The 23,377-nt window shown below is 49.3% G+C and overlaps 1 protein-coding gene across 1 annotated transcript in view; it reads left to right on the top strand.

The window, feature by feature from the left end:
- Positions 1-3,426: 3,426 nt before the first annotated feature.
- Positions 3,427-23,377, top strand: part of LOC110260950 (uncharacterized) — a 51,362-nt gene continuing 31,411 nt past the window's right edge. The window contains exon 1 of the mRNA XM_084960199.1: positions 3,427-3,489. The gene's annotated coding sequence lies outside the window, so the exon portion shown is untranslated. The remainder of the gene's footprint in view (positions 3,490-23,377) is intronic.

The following is a 23,377-nucleotide window of genomic DNA, read 5'->3' as shown; positions in this document are numbered from 1 at the left end:
CATTCACGGAGTTCATTTTTCAACCATCATGAACAAGAACCCAAATTCCAGTACCATCTTTCTGGTATCAAAGCAAACATGCTAAATTCATCAGACTTAGTTTCAGTCAGGGCTTTTTTTTGTCGTTTTGCCATTTCTTGGGCTGCTCCCACAGCATATGGAGGTTCCCAGGCTAGGGGTCGAATCGGAGCTGTAGCCGCCTGCCTACACCAGAGGCACAGCCACGTGGGATCCGAGCCACGTCTGCAACCTACACCACAGCTCACAGCAACGCCAGATTTTTAACCCACTGAGCAAGGCCAGGGATTGAACCTGAAACCTCATGGTTCTTAGTCGGATTCGTTAACCACTGAGCCACGATGGGAACTCCCAGTCAGGGCTTTTTACTCAGGCGCCGTACTGAAAAGTGAGGCCCATCTCAAAGGTAAGAAGAAAATTTTACTAGGTCTCTTGAGCAAAAACGCTCAGGGATTATGACAGCTGCCCAAAATAATGCCACCAAAGTCCCCAGTTCATTCAGCAGCACCAGCCACATTCTCCACCAACCTAAACCCCCGACCATCCAGGGCATGAGAGTGGCCAGCTCATGATACAACACTGATGCTGTGTGTCTCGGCACCTGACTCTAGAAGAACACAAGCCATTCTGAAAACCAGTGAACGCTTCAAGCACTCTAAACACACTGCCACACAACCACCTTCTGGCCCCATCTTCTAGACATCTGCTCTAACAGCCACTCTCAGGTTTTCCTCCTGTCCCCAGCTCAGCAGTCCCTGCGTTCATGAAATACAAAGAAGTGCCCTTTTTCCCTGTCAAAGGCTTTCAGAGCCCTGGGGCCAGCCTACACCAGGCCTCGCTGTTTAAACCCTCAGCCCCCACCCCATCATATCATGACAGCCTTCTTTCTCTTTCATAATTCTTGCACTTTTGTATTTATGAAGATATATATATATATGCAACTTTTTTCTTAGTTTTCCAACTGGTATTACTTGATTCATAAAATAAAGTCTTGCTTCTTTTCTTTTTTTCTCTTGCCCTCTTTCTTTCTTGATTTAGTGATCCCACCAGAACTGTGTGTGAGTTGTCTGCCCATTGATGGTTTTCAAACCACACAGGATCCCAAACCCAACCCAGTGACAAAGATAAATCGTTAACCCAGGGATCCAGAAGGGAACTCAGTGAGAGCTTTCTTTTCATTAATCTACATGCCTTAATTCACTCAACCTGGCTTTAAATTGCAGCTTCATACAAGATGTATATAGAGAACAAAGAGGTTCACATGGAAAGAAAATGACAGTTTCAGGAGACCTCTTAAGAGAAAAAGCACAGATATTAGCGCAGCTGCTCAACAAAATATTACCGTTTCACCACCTTGCATTCACTAACCCCTAACCCTAAATTTAAGCCTAACCCTAACCCAAAACCCTAGCCCTAATCCATAAACCTAACCCTAACTCCAATCCTAATCAAAACCTTAACCCTAACCTCCTAACGTTAACCCTAACTTTCTAACCCCATCCTTAACCCCCTAACCCTGACCCAAACACTAACCCTAACCCTACCCCCTAACTGTAACCCTAACCCTAACTCCAGATCTGGATCCCCACATCCTTGGCTCCCATACCTTCCTCCATATGCAAAGCTGGAGATTGATGAGGGGTCCTTCCCACAGAGCCACCGAACCTCCTTCTGGCCCCGCGTCCACATTTAAGTGCTTTCATTGCTCCGCCTGCCTGGGTGAGGAAGGAACTGCCTCTGCCTCAGGCTCAGCTTTTCTGCAACCCGATTCCCCTCTGCCACAGAGCCTGAGGAAGTCATAGTTTCTGGGGATCTGGACAACTTTGGGCAGTGATTCTGCCCCCTGGAGGCGGGAGGGTAAAGGGCAGGAGGAGACCTCTCCTGGGAGGAAGGTGCCTGAAGGCGGGCTGTCAGGAAGCCCCACCCAGACAAGAGGTAGGGTCTATTCTGCAGGTAGTGGAGGTGGGTGGGCAGGCCCTTTGTACAAGCTCCACCTGGGGTCCTGGTCTGTGGCGGAGGGCAGAGCAGAGAGCAAGGGACCAGTGAGGAGCTGCAGGCAGGGAAGGGGGAGGAAAGCAGAGGGGGCGGGGCAGGAAATGTGAGGGTGGGAGGTGGAGGGGAGGTGGGAGGTGGAGGGGAGGTGGGAGGTGGAGGGGAGGTGGGAGGTGGAGGGGAGGTGGGAGGTGGAGGGGAGGTGGGAGGTGGAGGGGAGGTGGGAGGTGGAGGGGAGGTGGGAGGTGGAGGGGAGGTGGGAGGTGGAGGGGAGGTGGGAGGTGGGAGGTGGAGGGGAGGTGGGAGGAGCCCTCCAGGCCTGAGTTTGGATGGAGGGAAGGAATGAGAAGCCAGCCAGGTGCTTTGGGGCAGCTGAGTGGACATCCCCATAAAAGATCAGTAGCCCAAGTCCACTGGCAGCAATGAGAGAGGGATGAAGGTTCTGAATGGAGGGGTGAGAGGCCCCCTGGGGAATTCACCCTAGTCAGCCTCTGAGCCATCCCGACATTTGTCCACTCTGTTCCTTGACTTCCAGCCAGTGTGAGGGGTGCAGGTGGACAAGGCGCTCCATTGAGTGTAGGACTCACCAAGAGGAGCAGACAGGAACGAGGAAAGGGGGCGGGACCTTGAGGTCAGCATCAGGTGCAGGTGGGTCTGCAGGTGTGGATGTGCCCCGGGGATCCACTTCCACCCACTGAGGTCACCTACCCTGGTCAGGACTGTGACAGGGCCACTCAGGGTGGAAGGGCTGGACACTTCAGTGGAGGACTTGCTGTTTATTGACCAATGTGCTCAGAGAACATTGCCATGGGCACTGGGGGGGACAACGCAACAGAGCCCTGGAGTGAGATTCTTGTCTGCTCCAGCCCTGGGATCCAGTGACCACAGTGATGGACAGTGACCAGAGCTCAGCCATCCAGTCAGGTCATGCTCACGTCCAGTCCACTGACCAGTGAGCCCTGTGGTCACACCCAGGACATCCTCACATCCTGGTCCTCTGACTACTGGCCCCTGAAATCACCCTCAGGACCCCTTCATTTCTTCATTTCCCTATTCTTTGGCCACTGGGAACTGTGGTCACACTCAGGACAACTTCACCTCCTTTCCTCTGACCACAGGACTCCATGGTCACAAATAGCACTCCTCATGTCCAGTCCTCTGACCACTGGATGCCATGGTCACAGGCAGGAGGTCCTCAAGCCCCCTGTGAGGGCCTGGTCAGCCAGGAGGATCCGGCAACCCCCAGCTGGGCAGTGAGATCCCCACAGTGTGCGTCCATCTGCAAGTGGGGGTTGCAGCTGGTGCTGGGATGGGGGCAGATCAGCTCTGGGATGTAGCTCCGCCCACACCCCTGGGAGTGGGAGTTTCCATCCAGTCACAGCCCAGCATGTTGGATGACGTGCCCAGGCCCCCTTTGGAAGGAGAGATGCTAGGGAAGGCAGAGCTGAGGCCGGAGACGCTGCGGGCTCAGAGGTCACAGTAAGTGCCCTGTCCACCTGAATGCGGGCTCGAGGTGGGGTGGGGGTCGAGGGCGGTCCATGCTCCCCTCAGGCCCCCGCTCTTCCTTCCATTCTGGGACTCGGGGGCTGGAGGGGCAGCCAGAGAAGCTGCAGGGACCGGGGCCTTGGGAAAGCATCTCTTCACAGGCTTGGTGTTCCCAGAGCAGAGGGTGGGGGCCACACTGTGTGGAGCCACTGAGCCGTCAGGACTCCTGGGCTGCAGCTCAGGGGGGCTCTGACAAGACCACCATCTCCTGTGCTGCTCACTGTGTCAGTAGGTCAGGTCGGGGTCAGGGAAAATCTCTTGGCTGAGGTCTCCTGTTGTCCTTATGCTGCAGGGACAGGGCCATCAGGGCTGCTTGGTGTGGGTGAGAACTTGGGGAGACTGCTGACTGTTGAGGGCATCCAATGAGGGTTTAGGGGCACAGTGAGTATTTGGGGAGCCCACTGAGCTTTGGGGGAGTCCAGGAGGCTTGATGAGTGTTCCATGGGGCTGATGAGCATCAGGGTAGCCTGCTGACCATTCAGAGGGGCCTGGCAAGCTCCTGGGGAGACAGTAAACATTGGGGGAGCCCTCTGAGCTTTTGGGCGGCCTGTGAGCATGAAGGGCTTCCGGTGGGGGGAGGATGTGAGCTTTGGGTGGGTTTTTCATCCATATGCACGTTCATCCTTTCCTTCAGCTGAGAAGGATTTCCCGTGTTTACTCTGCGTGAGTCACCACCTGCACATGCGCATGGGGAGAGCTGGAGCCTTGCTGAGTGGTCACAGGTGGGCGGCCCAAATGTCTCACCTGGCCATGCTTAACTCATCTTGCCCCCACGCATGCGTGAAAGCCTCTCCTCATGCTCACGGGGCAGAGGGTGAAGTGGATCCAGCTGAGGATGTGCTTGGTGGAGAGGGCGGCAGGATGCGCAGGTGCGCTCAGCTGACTCCCAGTGCTGCTGCCCAAGGGCTTGAGGCCGGAGAGTGGGATCACCCGGGTGGTTCTTGGTTGGTGCCAGTGCTGAGCACACTTGAATCTCTACTTGGAAACCAGAGAGCTGGGGTCTGCAGCAAGGGGGAGGATGGGTGACCACATCTGTGCACCTGGGAGGCGGTCTGTGCCTAGCAAGTGCAGGATTGGTGTCCATGGGGATGGGACAATTTTCCTCCCATCATGGACAAACTCATGACCTTCTCAGGTTGAGGGGCAAATGGGAGGATGAGGGACTTACTACAAAGTGATCCAGATTCTGATGAAACAGGGCTGGGGATATAGGGACAGGAGGGGACAGGGCACCCAGTGATCAGAGGACCTGAGTTATGGGGAGAGTCCTGGGAACATGGGGACCAGAGTGAACAGGACACTCTTAGTGTCACTTGAATTGTGTTTGGGGAGAGATCTCCTTTGCAATGGAGAAGCAGACACAAACCCACAGGTATCCCCATAATGGTGACAGACACAGAGATGCCCCCTGATGGTGACACAGGGCACACCAACAATACCCTACCTGATAGGGGACTCACATCCACAGGTGCCTCATACTGCCCATGCCTGGGCCCTGCAATGACTGATGTGCTCTTTGTCATTCTTGCAGTCCCTTGAGGCCTGTGAAATAAATTCAAATCCAGTTAGGAAACTTTTATTTCAAAAGAGTTCCCGTCGTGGCTCAGTGGTTAACAAATCTGACTAGGAACCATGAGGTTGCGGGTTCGATCCCTGGCCTTGCTCAGTGGGTTAAGGATCTGGCGTTGCCATGAGCTGTGGTGTAGGCCGGCGGCTACAGCTCCGATTTGACCCCTAGCCTGGGAACCTCCATATGCTGTAGAAGTGGCCCAAGAAATGGCAAAAAAAAAAAAAAAAAATTATCTTGAGGGAAAAGGGGGGACTATGACAGGGGATGAGGGTCCGAATGGGGGGACCGTTACAATGGGGGGAATGGTTACTGTAGAGGAAGGACTATATTTCTACAAGGAGCACTAGGGAGGTGACTCATGTAGAGATGTGTCAGTGTGATGGGATATGAAATAAGTGGGGGCTAAGACAATGTGGGGGTGTAATATTGTGGTGAGGGGACTCTTACCATAAAGGAGGACTACTACTGTAGTGGGGGGATGATTACTGTGGGGGGAATATTACATTGGGGGGGCTATGATAATGTGGGGGTGTTGCAATAGAGAAGGGACTGTGACAATAGAGGGGCTGCTATAATAAAGGGGGTTAGCACAATAGAGGAGGACCCTTCTGTAGAGGAGGTGATGAGAGTAGAGGCAGCACTATTTCTGCAGAGAGTGGACTCTTACCGTAGAGGGGAGACTGTTACCATTGAGAGGGGACTATCATCATGTAGGTGAGGCTATTCCAATGGAGGATAGTCTATTGCCATAGACTGGGGACCATGATCATAGAGGGGGGTGTTAGTACAGAGTGGGGGCCGTAATAGATGAGGAGCACTTTCCCTGTAGAGGAAGAACCACAACAACAGGGAACTATTACTGTAGAGCGAGGACGGTGACGCCGGAGTGGCACTGTTTGTAGAGGGGGAGGGACCAATAAAGGATGATGATGATCCTGTTGAGGGGCTGTGACTCTGGAGGCAGGAGAGAACAACAGAGGGGGACTCTTGCTGTAACGGGGAGCCTCTTACTGTAGGGGTAGTAGACTCTTGCTGTGTGTGGGGGGGACTGTGACAATAGACGTCCCTGCTGACAAGGTCTGCAGGCATCTGGGGACTTGGAGCAAAGGAGGTTTCTCTGTGGAGAGCAGTAAACACTAGTACAGGGGCCCAGGTATGGGGCTGGCATGAAGGTGACCTGAAGGTACATGGATCAGAGTCCTCGACCCAGGAGGTGCCCAGAGAGGGGCTTCTGCCCAGGTGGAGGGCAGGGGATGCAGGTGGGTGGGAAGGAGGGGACATGTGGGTAACCAGCTTTGTTCTGACCAGTCCTGGGAAGGAGTGGGTCACCTCCAGGCTGAGGAGCTTGGAGGGACTCTGTGTGGCCTGGTCAGAAAGGGGGTCCTGAGTCTCAGCTGGGTCTTTTTGGGAAGACCGTTCCAGACACAGAGGGGGAGAGGGTTTCTGGCCCTTCGGGTCACCTTCCCCATTGTGGAAAGGCAACGGGCTGTGACAGGAGGAAAGGACAGGGAGGGGACACTCGGATCCTGGGCTGTGACAGGAGGATGGTACAGTCATACATGGACTGTGATGGGGAGGGGACACTCAGACCTAGGCTGTGACAAGAGGGGACACTCAAACCTGGGCTGTGACATGAAGGGGGGACACTCCAACCTTGGCTGTGACAGAAGAGAGAGCACATTCCACAAACATCGAAGAGAAAACACCATTTATTCTGGAAGCAGTGTGAAACTGCGGTTGACACAGGGGTACCTGCTGAGAGGCTGCAGAGATGGAAGAGCGTCACCCTTTGTGCAGCTGAGCGGAGACCACCTGCTCCATCTAGCCTCCCAGATAAACAGTCACATTTTCTTCACGGTGGAGGCAGGCTTGTGTTTGGAGCCAGACTGGGTGCTGGAGTCAGGTTCTCCTCTCAGGAGCTGGAAGTTGGATGTTTCCTTATCCAACACAGTTGTTTGTTTCAAGTGTAACTTCAGTGCATTTTATTTTGTAAAGCTGATGACAGTTGCAAAGTTTCATCCTAGAGTTCTAGGGTCAGGTGGCCTGGGAATAAAAACCCAGGGAGTTCCCACCATGGCTCAGTGGCTTAAGGACCTGAAATAGTCTCTGTGAGGATACGGGTTCAATCCCTGGCCTTGCTCAGTGAGTTAAGGATCCAGAGTTGCCACAAGCTGCAGTGTAGTTCACAGACATTCCTGGATCTGGCATTGCTGTGGCTGTGGAGCAGGCTGGCGACTGCAGGTGCAGTTGGACCCCTAGCCTAGTAGCTTCCATATGCCATGGGTGTGGCCGTAAAAAGATGAAAGAAAGAAAGAACCTAAGTCAAATATTTTTCATGGGTTTTAAATGAGGTTCTTCAGTGTCTGGCATGTATTGCTCAGTGAACATTGTCACCTGTTACAGTCTTGATGAGGGAAATTAATTTTTTTTGAAATTAGGAAGTTTTTTTTAATTAAAGTATAGTTGGTTTACAATGTTGTGCCAATTTCTGCTGTATAGCATAGTGACACACACACACACATATATACACACATACACACTTTTTTTTTTTTTTTTTGCCTTTTCTAGGGCCGCTCCTGTGGCATATAGAGGTTCCCAGGCTAGGGGTCTAATCGGAGCTGTAGCCACTGGCCTACCACCAGAGCGCCAGATCTGAGCCACATCTGCAACCTACACCACAGCTCACAGCAATGCCAGATCGTTAACCCACTGAGCAAGGCAGGGGATTGAACCTGCAACCTCATGGTTCCTAGTCAGACTCGTTAACCACTGTGCCACGATGGGAACTCCTATACGTACTTTTTATATTCTTTTCCATCATGGAGATTGGCTATAGTTCCCTGTGCTGTACAGTAGGACCGTGTTGTTTATCCTTTCTAAATGCAGTGGTTTGCATATACTCTAACCTCCCAGTCCGTCCATCACACTCCCTCCCCACTCCCACTTCTCCCTTGGCAACCACAAATCTGTTCTCTGTATCTATGAGTCTGTCTCTGTTTTGTAGGTAGGTTCATTTGTGCCATATTTTAGATTCCACATTACAAGCATATCATATGGCACTTGCCTTTCTCTTTCTGACCTATGTCACTTAGTAGGATAATCTCTGGTTGCATCCATGTTGCTGCAAATGGCATTCTTTCATTCTTTTTTATGCCTGAGTAGTATTCCATTGTGTATATGTACCACATCTTCTTAATCTATTCTTCTGTTTATGGACATTTAGGTTGTTTCCATGTCTTTACTTTTTTGAATAGTGCTTCTATGAACATAGGGCTGCATGCATACCTTTTGAATTATAGTTTTGTCTGGATATATGCTCAAGAGTGGGATTATTGTATCATATGGTAGGTCGGGTTTTTTTGTTTGTTTTTTAGTTTTTTGAGGAACCTCTATTCTATTTTCCATGGCTATTGTAGCAATTTACTTTCCCACCAACAGTGTAGGAGGGTTCCCTTTCCTCTACACCCTATCCAGCATTTACTGTTTGTGGACTTTTTGATGATACCATTCTGGTTGGTGTAATGTGGTACCTCATTGTAGTTTTGATTTGTATTCCTCTAATAATTAGCAATGTTGAACCTCTTTTCATGTGCCTACTGGCCATCCATATGTCTTCATGGGAGAAATGCCTATTTAGATCGTCTGATGATTTTCAATTGGATTGTTTACTTTTTGTTGTGGAGTTGTAGGAGTTACTTGTATATTTAAGAGATTAAGCCCTTGCGGGTTGCATCATTTGCAATATCGTCTCCCATTCTGTATGTTGTCTTTTCTATTTTTTATGATTTCCTTTGCTGTGCAAAAGCTTGACTTTGATCGGGTCCCATTTGTTTGTTTTCCTTTGGGATTTCTCTGGGGGGAGGGCTGTGGACCCTGTGGATGCCCTGCTGGGTCCCCTTCCATTCCTTACTTCCTTCACTCAGGCCTGGGGGAAGCTGAGGTCTGTTGGTGTGACTCCCCCTCCCATGGTGTTGGCTGCTGAGTGCAGACATCGTGCAGCAACAGCATCAGTCCTTCTTCTCATGTGAGGGCACCTGGCTTTGCCAGAGCTGTAATCATGGTCTTGCTGCTCAGACACACTGTGTTCTTCCTCCTCTGTCTCGCAGGAACTCTGCCCTCTGCCCTTGCTGACATCTGTGTGTGCAGAGTGGTGGTGTTTCTCCAATTAGGCAAGTTGTGAAATTGAGGCGAAAGTCTGGAAAATCCATATCCCTGGACACCGAGGTATTGGGTGTGTGTCCAGCTCATGTTTCAGGGTCTGAGTTTTTCAGGGGGTCAGTGATGGGGTCATGGACAGGAGTGTGCTGGCTAGTGGGCAGGAGTGAGCCAACCCCATTCTCCAGGGAAAGAAGATCCAGCATGTGTGCACAATTCATGATATAAGGTCGTGTGAAGGATGGAGGTACACAGATAACATGATGATGATATGCTGACATATAATAACAGATAACACACAATCCTCTATTGTCAATGAGCTCCCCCAAATTTGTATATATGATCATGAATGTTTATTAGCTAAACTGATACACAGGATATGTAACACACAATTTAAAAAATACTGTGGACAGGACTCTGGTGTAAATTCCAGAGAGCCCAGGACCTCACAGGAAACATTTGTAGATATTGGCCCAGTTCCTGTTCTCCTACAATCCGTGGTCCCCTAGTTGACTCATGAGAGTGGTTCAGACATTGCTCTGATTTTCTTGTAACTAAGGCGCAAGATTGAACCCTGCATGTATAGAAGCTCATTTCTGCCTCTGTAATGTCAGCAGCCTCTGCCGAGCCACGTCCTGGCTTCTGGATCCAGAAGCGTGTTCTCTCAGTTGCTAGGATGCATCTGTGTAGACACATACCCGCGCATGTGGTCTGCATGAGTCACACTTTCCCATCACTTCCTAAGTCTGGGACATCACAAGCATGATCAACCATGACCAGGCTCTGGCCTTTGCCATTTCTGTGGTGTAGATATTCCCATGGTGGCCAGTTTCAAGTGTCCAGTGAGAAGTTCCTGGACATGGAGTCCAGGGGACACCCAGAGAGCATTTGATCACACACAGTGTGGGTGGGAGGGGGTGAGAGCAAGCAGAGTGGGTAGTAGATACAATATGATAACCAGTGAGTCTAGAGTGATAGGGGCAGTTTTGAGGATGTGCTGCCTTGATTCCCTTTTTTTTTTTTTTTTTTGTCTTTTTTGCTATTTCTTGGGCCACTCCCACGGCATATGGAGGTTCCCAGGCTAGGGGTCGAATCGGAGCTGCAGCCACCGGCCTACGCCAGAGCCACAGCAACGCGGGATCCGAGCCGCGTCTGCAACCTACACCACAGCTCACGGCAACGCCGTATCGTTAACCCACCGAGCAAGGGCAGGGACCGAATCCGCAACCTCATGGTTCCTAGTTGGATTCGTTAACCACTGCGCCACGACGGGAACTCCTGCCTTGATTCTTAACATCATTTATTCTATGTGAGGCTGTAAGTTAGTTCCTAACACTTGCTGTGTTTAACATCCTGCACACACCATTCCTGAAGAGTCCAATACGGCTTTCTCGATGGATGCCAGTGGCTCCAGCATCCTCTCCCCTTCCATGTTCAGAGCCTGGAACCCAGAATTTAAACTGAGAAAAGACAGACTAACAAGAGAAGTAAAGATGGAAAGGCATGTGTACGTGTGTGTTTGATAAAGACATGTTACTCAAGGAGGCAGCAAGAAGGGGACTTAAATACCCCCCTGGGCTGCACAAAGAAAAAGCTTTGGAGGGTGAGTCAGGGCAAGGTGGCCAGGAAATCCCTGTGAAGAAGGGTGTTTAGTGGAGTTTTGAGATCCAGGTTGGTGCCTTTTTTATGGATGAGAGTTATTAAGTGGCCTCTTCCAGGTGTGGGAGAAGGTGAGGTCCCCACAACTGGGCATTTCCTTTAAAGAAGGAAAGCGTGTGCCCTGTTCCTACCGTGTTTCCTGAGTCTGCTGGTTCTCAGTGGCCTTCTGCTCAGAACACTCCTTATACCAAATGAACATATTTGGGTTGATGAATTCTGGTTCTCTTCGTTTGAAACTCAGTGGTTTTCCCTTAAAAGTAAACTGGGGAATCCCCACGAGGTCCCAGGTGTCACCTGAGCCCCCAGGTCTGGGATCATTGAGATCTGGCCCAACAGGTACCGGATCCAGAGGGGCTGGATTCCCATCAACCCTCCGCTTGGCTGTGAAGGTGGCCCACTGGGGTGGGTGGCTGGGAGAAGACCTGTTCTCCTAATGAGGACAGCAGAAGTATGTTTCCCTGTGTTGGGCTGATCACACTCTCACTTGGGGTCCTGCGGTGCAGCCATCCCAGGCTACAGACCCCTGAGGGTAGGGTTTGAGGTCCAAGCCCTGGCCCTGAGCTAGCGTTACATAAACCAGTGTGGGGGACGTACAGATCATCATAGCTGGCTGGCTCCAGGGTGGAGTTGCTCCTGTGTGTCCTGCGTGTTAGAGTCCAGAGCCACCCACATGGACACTTGCTGCCTGAATGTCACATGCCCTCCAGGTGGCCTGAGGTCCTGTGCTCATGCCTGAAGGGCATTTATGAGATAGGCCATGAGCTGAGAGAGCCAGGGGCCAGGCTGTGAGAGAAGCTGGAGGCAGGTGTGCAGTCTAGTGTCTCACAGATGGGGAAAGGGTGGATCTCTGTTGCTGCGGAGGTGGAACAAGGACCAAGGGGTGATGCTGTTGGTGTACTTGATGCTGTATAGGGGAGGAAAAATTTTTACCTACCCTCTTATGTTCTGTGCCATGGATCTGCGAATTTAACTAACAAACAATGAATCAACAGAAGCCAAGATTTATTGTGTCTCTGTACAGAGCCCTTCTCAAAAAAGTGGAGGCATAAAGTGACAGACCTAAGGACATAGGTGCCTATGACAAGACAAAGGAAGACAGGTTTCAGCTTTGGGGGCCAGGAAGTTGTGGGAAGGTAAACATATGGAGGGAAATAACAGAAGATGGAGCCAATTTAAGTGAGGTTTGTTATGCAGACTGAAGTCAGTACCTTCTCAGATGATAAAGGTCTTTCTCCCCTTCCTGGTGCAGGAGAGGGAGGGGGGCATCCTCACAAAGGGGTCAGCAGGTGGAGGAGGGCAGAGTTTTCCTTTCTACTGCTTCTCAGTCACCTCCACTCAAAGGAGCCCTCATGCCAAAGTGGCATAGTTGGGTGGCAAATTTTTACACCTCCCCCCTCCCTCCCAAGCTGTATAGAGAGTTTCCTGACTGGGGGTTTGGGGTTAGTAGATATGAACTATTGCATTTGGGGTGGATAAGAAATGAGGCCCTGCTCTATCACACAGGGAACTATATCCAATCACTTATGAGAGAACAGGATGGAAGGTGGTATGAGACAAATAATGTGTATGTATGTATGTATGACTGGGTCACCTTGCCATACAGCAGAAATGGACAGAACATTGTAAATCAACTATAATAAAAAGTTTCCCACAGTTGGAGGTGGTGCCGGTGGATAGGCCTCCTCCAAGCTAGAGGGAACTCCTCCCCTTAGAGGAGAGTGTCCAGAATGTCCACGTGGTGGCAAGGATGCCGCATGGTTACTGTGGGCCTCTGTTCTGATGCCTTGTGTGTTTTAGCTCAAAGAATCTACCCTTTGACCCTCTGTGATGGGCACTATTACCAATCCCACCTTACAGTTGAGAAACCGAGGCATGGACAGTGGGGTAACTGGTCCAAGGATGGCTCCTTAGTGGTGGAGCTCAGATGCAAACCCAACTCTTGGCCATCCCTCTGTAGCAGCTGGTGTCTGTGCTTCCTGGGGCCACCATATCTAACACCACCGACTGGGTGGTTAAACAGCAGACACTTAATGTCTCCTGGGTTCCAGATGCTGACATTCCAAGTTCAAGGTGTGGGCAGGGTTGGTTTCTCCTGTGGCCTCCTTCTTTGTCATGTAGAAAGCTGTCATCTCTTCCTGCTGTGTCTTCTCTCAGAGAGAACCAGAGTAAGATGGTGATAGAAGCATCAAAACAGATTTTGTTTAGGAGACATGGCAGTGGGCATATGTAACCAGGCTCCATCCTGAATTCAGAGTGGGCCAGGAGTTTACGGCCAACCAGTGGGATCAGGGGCTGTGATGGACCCTTGCTAAGATAGAGATTGGGGGATGGGGAATCTGGCTACACTGACCTACCAGGATCCTTGGAATCAGACATCGCCTGGGGGAGATGGAGGGTGAGGACCCAATTGGGTATCCAGGGTGATGAGGTATCTGGGATGACCAGGTATCCAGAGTAACCAGGTACCTGGGGTGATGAGGTATCCAAGGTGACCAGGACCACAATTGACCAGATATCCAGGGTGACCAGCAATCCAAGGTGACCACATATCAGGGGAGGGTCTCTGCAGGGGAAGAAAGAACTTCCTGCCCTCTGCCCATGTGGGTTCTCCGGCTGGGGCCCCACATACAAGGCTGGCCAAAAAGTGAAAGGCACCCACACGTTCATTAGGCTAATGCTAGCTCATGGAAGCATTTGCAGCATCACTTGTACACATGGGGGCACCTGGTGATGAACACCCCATCACTGGGCAACTAGAACTTGGGCTTGTCACCCACCTTGGGCTGGACAAAGGAATGGGGTTTGGGCTTCTTTGGAGGGCAGTAAGTTATGGGAGGGCAGCCAGGAAACTACAGATAACAAGGGGGTTTAGTGCCATTTGTTCAATGCATTTCCTCTATAAAGGTGAATTTCCTTTGCCAAAGGAATGCCTGTGCCCTGTTCTAGAGCTTTTCTTGTGTCTGCTGGATCTGGGTGGCCTTTAGCTCAAAGTGACCCCCCTGCCAAAGAGGCATATTCTGGGATGGTGTGTTCTGGTGTCCTCCTTTATGCGCTGACTTAGCAGGATTCTTGCCGAGATGGGGCTGGCAGGCCGAGCAAGGACAGGGCCAAAGTTGAGGCCAAGGATGGTCTGGGTGAGACATGGTTGAAGAGAGTCCTGATTACCTCCTGTGGCCCTGGGTATGTGTGTGGTGTCCCTGTGCCCTGATCCCCTCTTCCTCTAAAGACAGCTATCCTATGGGATCTGTCATCTTGGGAGTAGGATTTGCCCCCCACAGGGAGAGACATCTGTGTCCTGACCCCAGGGGCTCAGGGAATGACATATGTGGAAGAAGGGCCTGGTCCTTTAAATAGGTAAGACAGAGGCATTAGGGTGGCCCTAATCCTGTGAGACTGTGTCCTTTTAAGATGAGGGGAGTGAGTTCCCGTCATGGCTCAGTGGAAATGAATCCCACTAGTGTCCACGAGGATTTGGGTTCAATCCCAGGCCTCACTTAGTGGGTCAAGGATCCGGCATTGCCATGAGTTGTGGTGTAGGTCACAGACAAACCTCAGATCCTACATTGCTGTGGCTGTGGTGTAGGTCAGAAGCTGTAACTCTGATTTGACCCCTAGCCTGGGAACCTCCATATGCCACATATGTGGCCCTAAAAGGACTAAATAAATAAATATATAATAAATGAGGGGAGCCATAGACACAGAGGCTAGGCCATGTGAAGATGAAGGCAGACATGGGAGGGAGGCAGCCACAAGACCTGGGACACCTGGAGCCCCCAGAAGCTGGAAGAGACAAAAGGGACCCTCCCCTGGAGTCTCAGCCCTTTCCCTAGATAGTGGCCAGGGGTGGGCCTGAACTGAAGGTAGTGCTGAGGCCCCTGACTGTTCTGTGTTCCCCATGTGGTGCCCTGGGTACAGGTCTCACAGGACAAGGACCAGCAAGTTGGTTTCAGGTGAGACTGCAGGTGTGTGTCCTCTAAACAGGCAGGCCTGTCTCATCTTTCCTCTGGGGCTCTGGTCACACAGGGTAACTCTGCACAGGACCCCGGGTGTGGGTTACAAGTGCAGGTTACACCTCCAGAATGATGGAGCGTGAACTTCTCACCATTCCTGTGAGATGGGAACAAGCATTCAGAGTAAATTACAGAGTTAAAAGCAGAGGGGGGGCCTGTTACTCAGCCACGGGAAGGAGTGAAGCACTGACACAGGCCACATTGTGGAAATGATGCTCAGAGAAAGAACCCAGATGCAAAAGGACAAGTGGCGTGTGTTTGCACTTACATGAAATGTCCAGATCAGGCAGATCCATGGAGATGGAAAGCGGATAGTGGTGCTGGGGCCGTGGAAGATGAGGGGGGCCTCTGAAGGGTGAGAGTTGGGGGGAGACGATGGAAGGGTTCTAAAATGCTGATGGTCGCACACCTCTGTGACTAAACAGAAACACCGCTGACCTTTGTCCTTAAAATGGGTGAATTGTGTGGTATGGGAATTAAATCTCAAAGAAGCCATATGAAAAGTGAAAACCTGGAGGGGTCCAGTCCCACCTCCGGGATCTGACCCCTGAGGTGTGGGGTCAGGAAGGACCTGCATGTCTAAAAGCCCCTTCGTGTACAGCCAGGCGGTCTGAGGCACCTCAGGAAATGTTTCCTGTGGCGTCAGACACGTGGGCCCTAGTGTGGTCAGGCCTTGGGCAGCAAGGCTGGATTCCACGGCCTTGCCATCCTCTCTTGGGGACGGTGGCATCACCTCCATAGGAGAAGGAGGGTCAGCTTGAACCTGCTTCTTCACATTTCTTCTCCCCGTGATGGTGATGGCTGACCTGTGCCAGAGCCACCAAGGCAAGAGCAACATGCCCAGAGTGACTGAGAGGTCAGACGCGATGGCGCAGGCTCTGTGGAGGCAGCGACCCAGGACTGAGGCCCTAGAGCCCCCTGAGTGTCGCTGCTCTGGTCCCCGTTCATGGGCATTGCCTTCAGGCTTGAGGGTTGGAGCAGATTGAGGGTAGATTTCCTTGGTAGAGACTGTCCTCCCTGGCTTCTTTTCTTGTAATTTGGTGCAGAGACCACTCCTTTTTTTGTCTTTTTGTCTTTTTAGGGCCGCACCCATGACATACAGAGGTTCCCAGACTAGAGGTCCAATTTGAACTCTAGCCACCAGCCTATGCCACAGCCACAGCAATGCCAGATCCTTAACCCACTGAGCGAGGCCAGGGATCAAACCTATGTCCTCATGGATGCTAGTCAGGTTTGTTAACCACTGAGCCATGACAGGACCTCCTGATGCCCTCATATTTTAATTTTTTTTCACCATCCCCATGACATATGGAAGTTTTCAGGCTGGAGTTGGAACCCACACCACAGCAGGAACCCTGGCCACTGCAGTGAGAATGACAGATCCTTAAGGTACTGAGCCACAAGGGAACTCTGGCCCCCTTTTTAATAAACAAAAGTGATGTGCTTTAATTACACATTAAGAATGATGTTCTGTACATGTAAAGAATAATCATAAATATCAAGAAAGAGAACATCACAAAAGGACATGCCTTTCCTGCATCACAGTCATGTTCTCCCGATTTTGTGACAGGGATCTTGTCTTCAGAGTTTGTGTCCATGAGATTCTTTTATCCTGTGGATATAGGTTTTTTTTTTTTTTTAATAATTTTTAATAATGTTAAGTAGAAACATAATTTCTGTGTGTGGAATCTTCCTTTGTGTGAGTGCACATGGCTCATTTCTGCATCCGATTGTGATGGTTGTGGGTTTGGCTGCTGTGGCTACAGAGTCCATTCCATGTGTCCACGTGCAGTGCTCATGGCTGTGGGTTTGACTGGAAGCAGCACTGTGGTCTGTGTGTACAAATACTTTGCTATGTGACCCAGATAATTTCAGAAGTGCTTGTACCCTGCCGTGTAGCAGCTTCCTTTGCTCCACATCAGGCTGATATTTAACGTCTGCCAATCTGTGCTAGCTGTTTGCATAGCATTTTCTTATGGATTTCCTGCCTGTGTTATTAGTAAATTTGTGCATCTCATTGGCATTCATGGACAATTAGCTGTTGTTTTTTTTTTAAACGTTTAAAAAATTGTGCTCAGATATGCAGAACATGAAATTTAGCATCGTAACCATTTTTTTTTGGCTGAACTCATGGGATATGGAAATTTCTGGTCCGGGGATGGAACCCACACCACATTGTGACCTGTGCCACAGCTGCAGCAACACTGTGCCATAGTAAGAACTCTGATCTTAACCATTTTTAGGTGCGCATCTCAAGTCATACAGCAATTCACACTGTTGTACAAACATCCATCGCCACAACTTTTTCATCTTACAAAACTGAAACTGTCCCCAGTAAACACTAACTCCCCATCCCCCCTCCCTCAGCCCCTGCCCCACATGGTACTTTCTGTCTCTATGGATCTGACACATTCCATTGTGTGGATGGACACTGTTCTGCTTCACTATTCAGCCATCAGTGGACAGGTATAACATCTACATTAATTTCTCATGTCAAAATATTGTGGAATAACTTCAGAAAGTCCTATGAATCAAAAGTCATTTACTGGTAACTTTTTTCTTAAACTTTTTTATTTTGAAAAACATTAACGTCAAGAAAAAGGGAAGAATACATATGAACTTCACTTGTGTTCAGGAATTAATGCTTTGCAATACTCATTATTCCCTGTGTGTGAAGTGTGTGCTGGACTGTGGGCATATGTGTGCTGTGTGTGTGCACAGGTGTGTGCAGGGCATGTGTGCTATGCATTTTGTGCATGCACATTTATGTGCTAGCATGTGTATATTTGTGCTGTATATGTGCCTATGTTAGAATGTGTGCTGCACATGAGTGTTCACACACCTGTGTGTTGCTGAAAGTACTTGCAAGTTGGTTGCAGACTGAATTGGGCCATGAATACATCAGCACATCCTGCTCAGTTGATCCTGTGTTGCTGTGTGAGGTCACAGATCTCAGGCATTTAAGTGGATGGAGCAGTCTGTCCTATTTATTTTATTTTATTTTATTTATTTATTTATTTATTGGAAAGCCTGACACTTCATTTTTTTATTTTTTACAGAATAGAATACATACATTTAAACACAATTACATTCACACAGATTATTATATCATGGATCTTAAGAAACAGATTAAGTGACTCCCACTGGAGAAGTGGAATGGAAAATATGCTGAGACAAATAGGAAATTTATTCTATACTTTATCCCATTTTTATGGCTATCATCTTTACTACTTAGTTTTATCTATTACATTTCAATTTTTCTTTAAAAATTAGCATTATATTAAAATTGTTATATTATGCAACTAAAATTTATGAAGAAAGCCTTATATACCATTCAATATTTTATATAGCATAATAAAAAGAATAACTTCACTGGTAAGAATAACAAAAATAATACACCCTCTGAAAATAAGTAAAATATAAAATTCATAAATTGGTTAAAAAACAATGTAACTATATAAATATGTCCTCAAAATTTGTTACATCTTATTGATTCTTCAATATAAGCATTACACCATTCTAGGTGATGTGATAAACAAGACATTATAGACTTTACATTGTACCATGGAGAGAAATGGTTATTAATAATACAATTGTAGAACTGTATTATTTAATTGTACAGTGGCATTGTTTAATTATAATTATCAAATTCTTTGATGGAGAGGAAATCAGAATCAGATGTAAGACTTCAGCATTCCAAGAATGATGTCATATGACCCCCTTCATGGTGGATTATGCACTTATTTACTATGAGATACATTTCTTCTCCAGAGATTCCTTGTTTGTGTATCCATTGTAGATTTTTGGTTTGAAGTTATTCTGAAGTTTTGATATAAGAGTCTATATGTATATGAGATTGTTTTAAGTTTTTCTCTTAATTGCAAGTTCATCTCCAGTGTCCCACATTTGTACCCACCTCTTCTCATGATTTATGATTTTGATGGTATAATTGTGCATGGATGATTTCATATCTTTATTGTATATATACCTTTACTGGTGAGCCTTGTCATTTGTGGAATTTTTGTTTCCTATTGCTGTCTTTTCTTTTCTGCCTAGAGCAGTTCCTTTAATATTTATTGTAAGGCTGGTTTAGTGTTGCTGAGTTCTCTCAGCTTTTGCTTATCTGAGAAGGTTTTTATTTCTCCTTCAAATCTGAATGAGAGCCTTGCTGGGTAGAGTAATCTTGGTTGGAGGTTTTTTCCTTTCATCACGTTAAGTATATCATGCCACTCCCTTCTGGCCTGCAGAGTTTCTGCTGAAAAATCTGCTGATAACCTTATCGGTATTCCCTTGTATGTTACTTGTTTCTTTTCCCTAGCTGCTTTCAAGATTTTCTCTTTGTCTTTAATTTTGGTCAGTTTGATTAGTATGTGTCTTGGAGTGTTCCTCCTTGGGTTTATTTTGTATGGTACTCATTGTGCTTCCTGGATTTGAGTGAGTGGCTCCTTTCCCATGTTAGGGAAGTTTTCAGCTATTATCTCTTGGAATATTTTTTCTGTCCCCTTCTCTCTCTCTTCTCCTTCTGGCACCCCTATAATACAGATGTTGGTGCATTTAACATTGTCCCAGAGTTCTCTGAGACTCTCTTCATTTTTTTTTTCATTCTTTTTTCTCTTTTCTGTTCTGCATCCGTAATTTCTTCTAATCTGTCCTCCACCTCGCTTATTCTATTTGTTCTTCTGCCTCCTGTATTCTGCTGTTAGCTGCTTCTAGTGCATTTTTTATTTCTATTATTGTATTTTGCATCTCTTCTTGTTTAAGTTTTATATCTTGTATCTCTTTGGTCAGTGTTTCCTGTAAGTTATCCATCTTTGCCTCCAGTTTATTTCCAATGTCTTGCATCATCTTCAGCATCGACAGTCTAAAGTCTTTTTCCTGAAGGCTGAGAGTCTCCTCATGGCTTAGCTGTTTTTCTGGGGTTTTTCCTTTCTCCCTCATCTGAGTTATAGGCCTCTGTCTTTTCATTTTTATAGGTTTTTGGTGTGGTGACCTTTTTATAAATAATAGAGCTGTAGCCTCTCTTACTTCTGGTGAATGCCCCTCTTGTGGCTGAAGTTGGTATGGGGGCTTGCTGTAGGCTTCCTGATGGAAGGGGCTGATGCCTGCCCAGTAGGTGGAGCTGATTCTAATCCCTCTGGTGGGTGGGGCTTAGTCTCTGGATGGGATTGGGGCAACTCTGTGACTGAGGCTCTTTAGGTAGCCTGTTTACTGAGGGGTGGGGCTGTGATCCCACCTGGATTGTTGTTTGCCCTGGGGCTCCTCAGCAGCTGACTGACAGGTGGGGCCAGATTTTCCCAAAATGGCCACCTCCAGAGAAAGGCAACTGCTGAATATTCCCGAGAGCTTTGCCTTCAATGTCCTTCCCTCACAACAAGCCACATTTACCCCTGTTTTCCCAGGATGTCCTCCAAGAACTGCAGTCAGGTTTGACCTAGGTTCCTGTGGAGATCTCACTCTGCCCTGGGACCTAGTGCACGTGAAAATCCGTGTGCGCCTTTTAAGAATGAGGTCTCCATTTCCCCCAGTCCTGTGGAGCTCCTGCACACAAGCTCCGCTGGCCTTCAATACCAGATGCTCCAGGGGCTCTTTCTCCCAGTGCCAGATCCCAGCTTGTGAGGGTTTGATGTGGGGCTCAGAACTCTCACTCCTGTAGGTGAGTCTCTGTGAACCAGTTAGTTTTCAGTCTGTGGAGCTTCCCACCTGGGAGGTATGGGGTTGTTTATATCATGAAATCACCCCTCCTACCTCTTGATGTGGCCTCCTCTTTTTCTTCTGGAGTAGGGTATGGGTTTCCAGTCCATTTGGGTGGAGATTGCTCAGTCTTTAGTTGTGAATTTTGTTGTTTTTAGGAGAGAAGTTGAGCTCCAGTCCTTCTATTCCACCATCTTAATCTGACCCAGGCTGTCCTAACAGAGTCTGTCTCCCCACCATGGTAGCTGTCTCAGTAATGTCCTTCATGCCCTCCCTAAGCCTCATCAAGGGTCCAGCTTAGGCCCCCATTACATTCAGTCACCTGTCCCATATCTCCATTAAGGCACAATGTCATGGTTGGAGAGCCTGGCCAGACCTGTGGATAACCTCTCCAGGCCCTGAATGTAGTTCCTGTGCCCCCATCACTCAGCATGGCCTTAACTGGAATGGGGCCACATAGCCTCCTTCCTTGGAGGGTCCCAAAACTGTCATGGGGGTTCATTATCCCCAAATCCAGCATTAGGGGTGGGGGATTGATAGCCCCCCTGGGTCTCCTGCATGTGAGACCCTGTGGTTTTGAAAGAGGAGGCAATGTGGATGTGGGGTGGATGCTGGCCAGCTGAAGGGGGCATGCAGGCCACAAGTGGAAACAGGCAGGTGCCCAAGGAGCTTGGCCTCTGGGTTCTCTGCTTGAGTGGTTTCTATTTCCCAACCTCTCCCCATGATCCCCCCAACCCACCCTGCACATGCTGTCATGATGCAGGATCTGGGAGCCAGGCTTTCAGTATCCTGAACATGGTCCACCTGGACTGTGTGGGACTGTGCTGTCCCAGCTTCCAGGGCAGCCACTCCTGTGGGAACCAGGATGCTGGAATCAGGCCACATCTGGTCCTTGCAGGGGCCTACTCTGCACTATGAGAAGCTCCTGACAGTTGCCTGTGTCCTGACCATCACGTGACCAGAGAAATTGGGAACATTTTGTTTTGCATGGTAAAATGTTTAATGACAGAAAGACTGTGCAGTTTCCTAATGTGGGTGAAATTTGGAGCCCAGTGTTGATTTATTGACCAAGAAATGGACATCTTACTTCCCACAGCAGCTAATCCCCTCTCCAGAGATGAGAAACCCCATGTGGATGACCTGTGCCTCTCAGGGTAGCAGCCCTAAGCTAGTTTATACATGACCAAGTTCTGTCTACATGGTAGATTTAGACCGTTCATGTGCTGTCTACACTGAGTGTGTTTAGACCTGAGCATGTGCTGTCTACACTGAGTGTGTTTAGACCTGACTGTGTGCTGTCTACTATGAGAACATTTAGACCTGACAGGTACTGCCCACACTAGGATGTGGAGACCCAGCCTCATTCCTGGAGCTTCAGGGGTATGTGGGGACCTGGGTGGAGATCTGGCCTCAGTCCTGTGAGATTCAGGGGACATGGAGGAGACTCAGCCTTGGTCCCGGGGCTTCAGGGACATGTGGGGAAGCCCCATGTCTCTGTCTGAATGTCAGCACCTAAGTGTTGGGTCTAGAGCTGTGCAGGCTTGCCTGGTCACAGTGTCTGCTCTGAGTGTGGTGACCTGGCCTCCCAGGGGTCAATGCTATGGGAAGGCCAGAGACCCACCCCTGAAAAGGTCACCTTCCCTGGGGCTGGTGCAGACCCCTCACCTGGGCTACCTCACAATGACTATAGTTCAGCAGCATGCACAGGGTGAAGAGTTTTCCCTGGTGAACTGATTGCTGGGCTCGTGAATCTCAGTTTCGGTCCAAAAGGCAGCAGGTGAAGTAGCCCTTAGAGTCTCCTTCTGGTTGCCCCTCCCCCTTTCAGAGCCCAGACCTGCACCTCCTCTTTCAGCTCTGCTGTCCTGGGAGTTTTCTCATCACCTCAGTGAGACAGGAAAGGGTCAAGCATGCCAGAGACAAGGAAATGTGTTCAACTTTATCTGAAAGCTTTAAAAACAATGACAGTAATCCAGAACCAAATGAAAAGAGGAGGGGATTGAATTCTCTGGGAAAAGTGTTGGGGGAGGAGATGGACCCTGCATTTCTTTCTATGGTCCTAGCAGGTCCCAGGAACCTACATCACACTGGGGTCCCATCCAGCACAGCCCTGGTATCAACCAAGAGGATGTGACCCCGGGTGCAGGGTCTGGGGAGGCGGGGTCATCGAGTGTGGATGTGGTACCCAGGTGGGGAGTCTGGGGAGTTGGGGTGGAAGTCTCACTCCCCAACCCCCTGCAGTCCTGGCTTTGCAGTCCATGATTTGTCAACTCCTGGGCCCCATTTGAGTGTATTCCTGCAGTGTTTGCTGAGGAATCAGTTTGGAAGAGTTGAATTTCAGTCCGAAGCTCAGCCTGTTTGCATGTCAAGACCCTGAATTTAGGGACAGGGCTTATGAGGGACAGTGTGTCTGGGGCCCAGATGAGCCACGACCTGACTGTCCAGGTGGGTCCTTCTGGTCCCATCTCTTGGGCTGAGCCTCATCTGTGTCATCGCTATCCCCACTGGTGCTCCAGGGATGCTGGTGTCTGAGTTAGATTGCTCTGGTGTCCCTGCTCCCCTCCCCTCTCCCTGCAGGTTGAGGGGATGGGGGGCTGCTTGCTGTGTGGTCTCTGCTCCTGTGGCAGAAAGGACCCTGCAGGGGAGAATGCATTAGGGCTGTGACACCTGCATGGGCTGTCTTATCACACACACAGTGTTCCCAAGATCCCACAGAGGAGGGCACGGTAGGTGGCCTGGG

The sequence above is a fragment of the Sus scrofa genome, chromosome 6 (assembly GCF_054392235.1).
Source record: "Sus scrofa isolate SSC_HxYL_T2T_F1_AM1 chromosome 6, Sscrofa_HxYL_maternal_Yorkshire_Landrace_v2.0, whole genome shotgun sequence".
Classification (NCBI taxonomy): Eukaryota; Metazoa; Chordata; class Mammalia; order Artiodactyla; family Suidae; genus Sus; species Sus scrofa.
The sequence above is the reverse complement of the archived record's forward strand: the minus strand, read 5'-3'. Positions and strand labels throughout refer to the sequence as shown.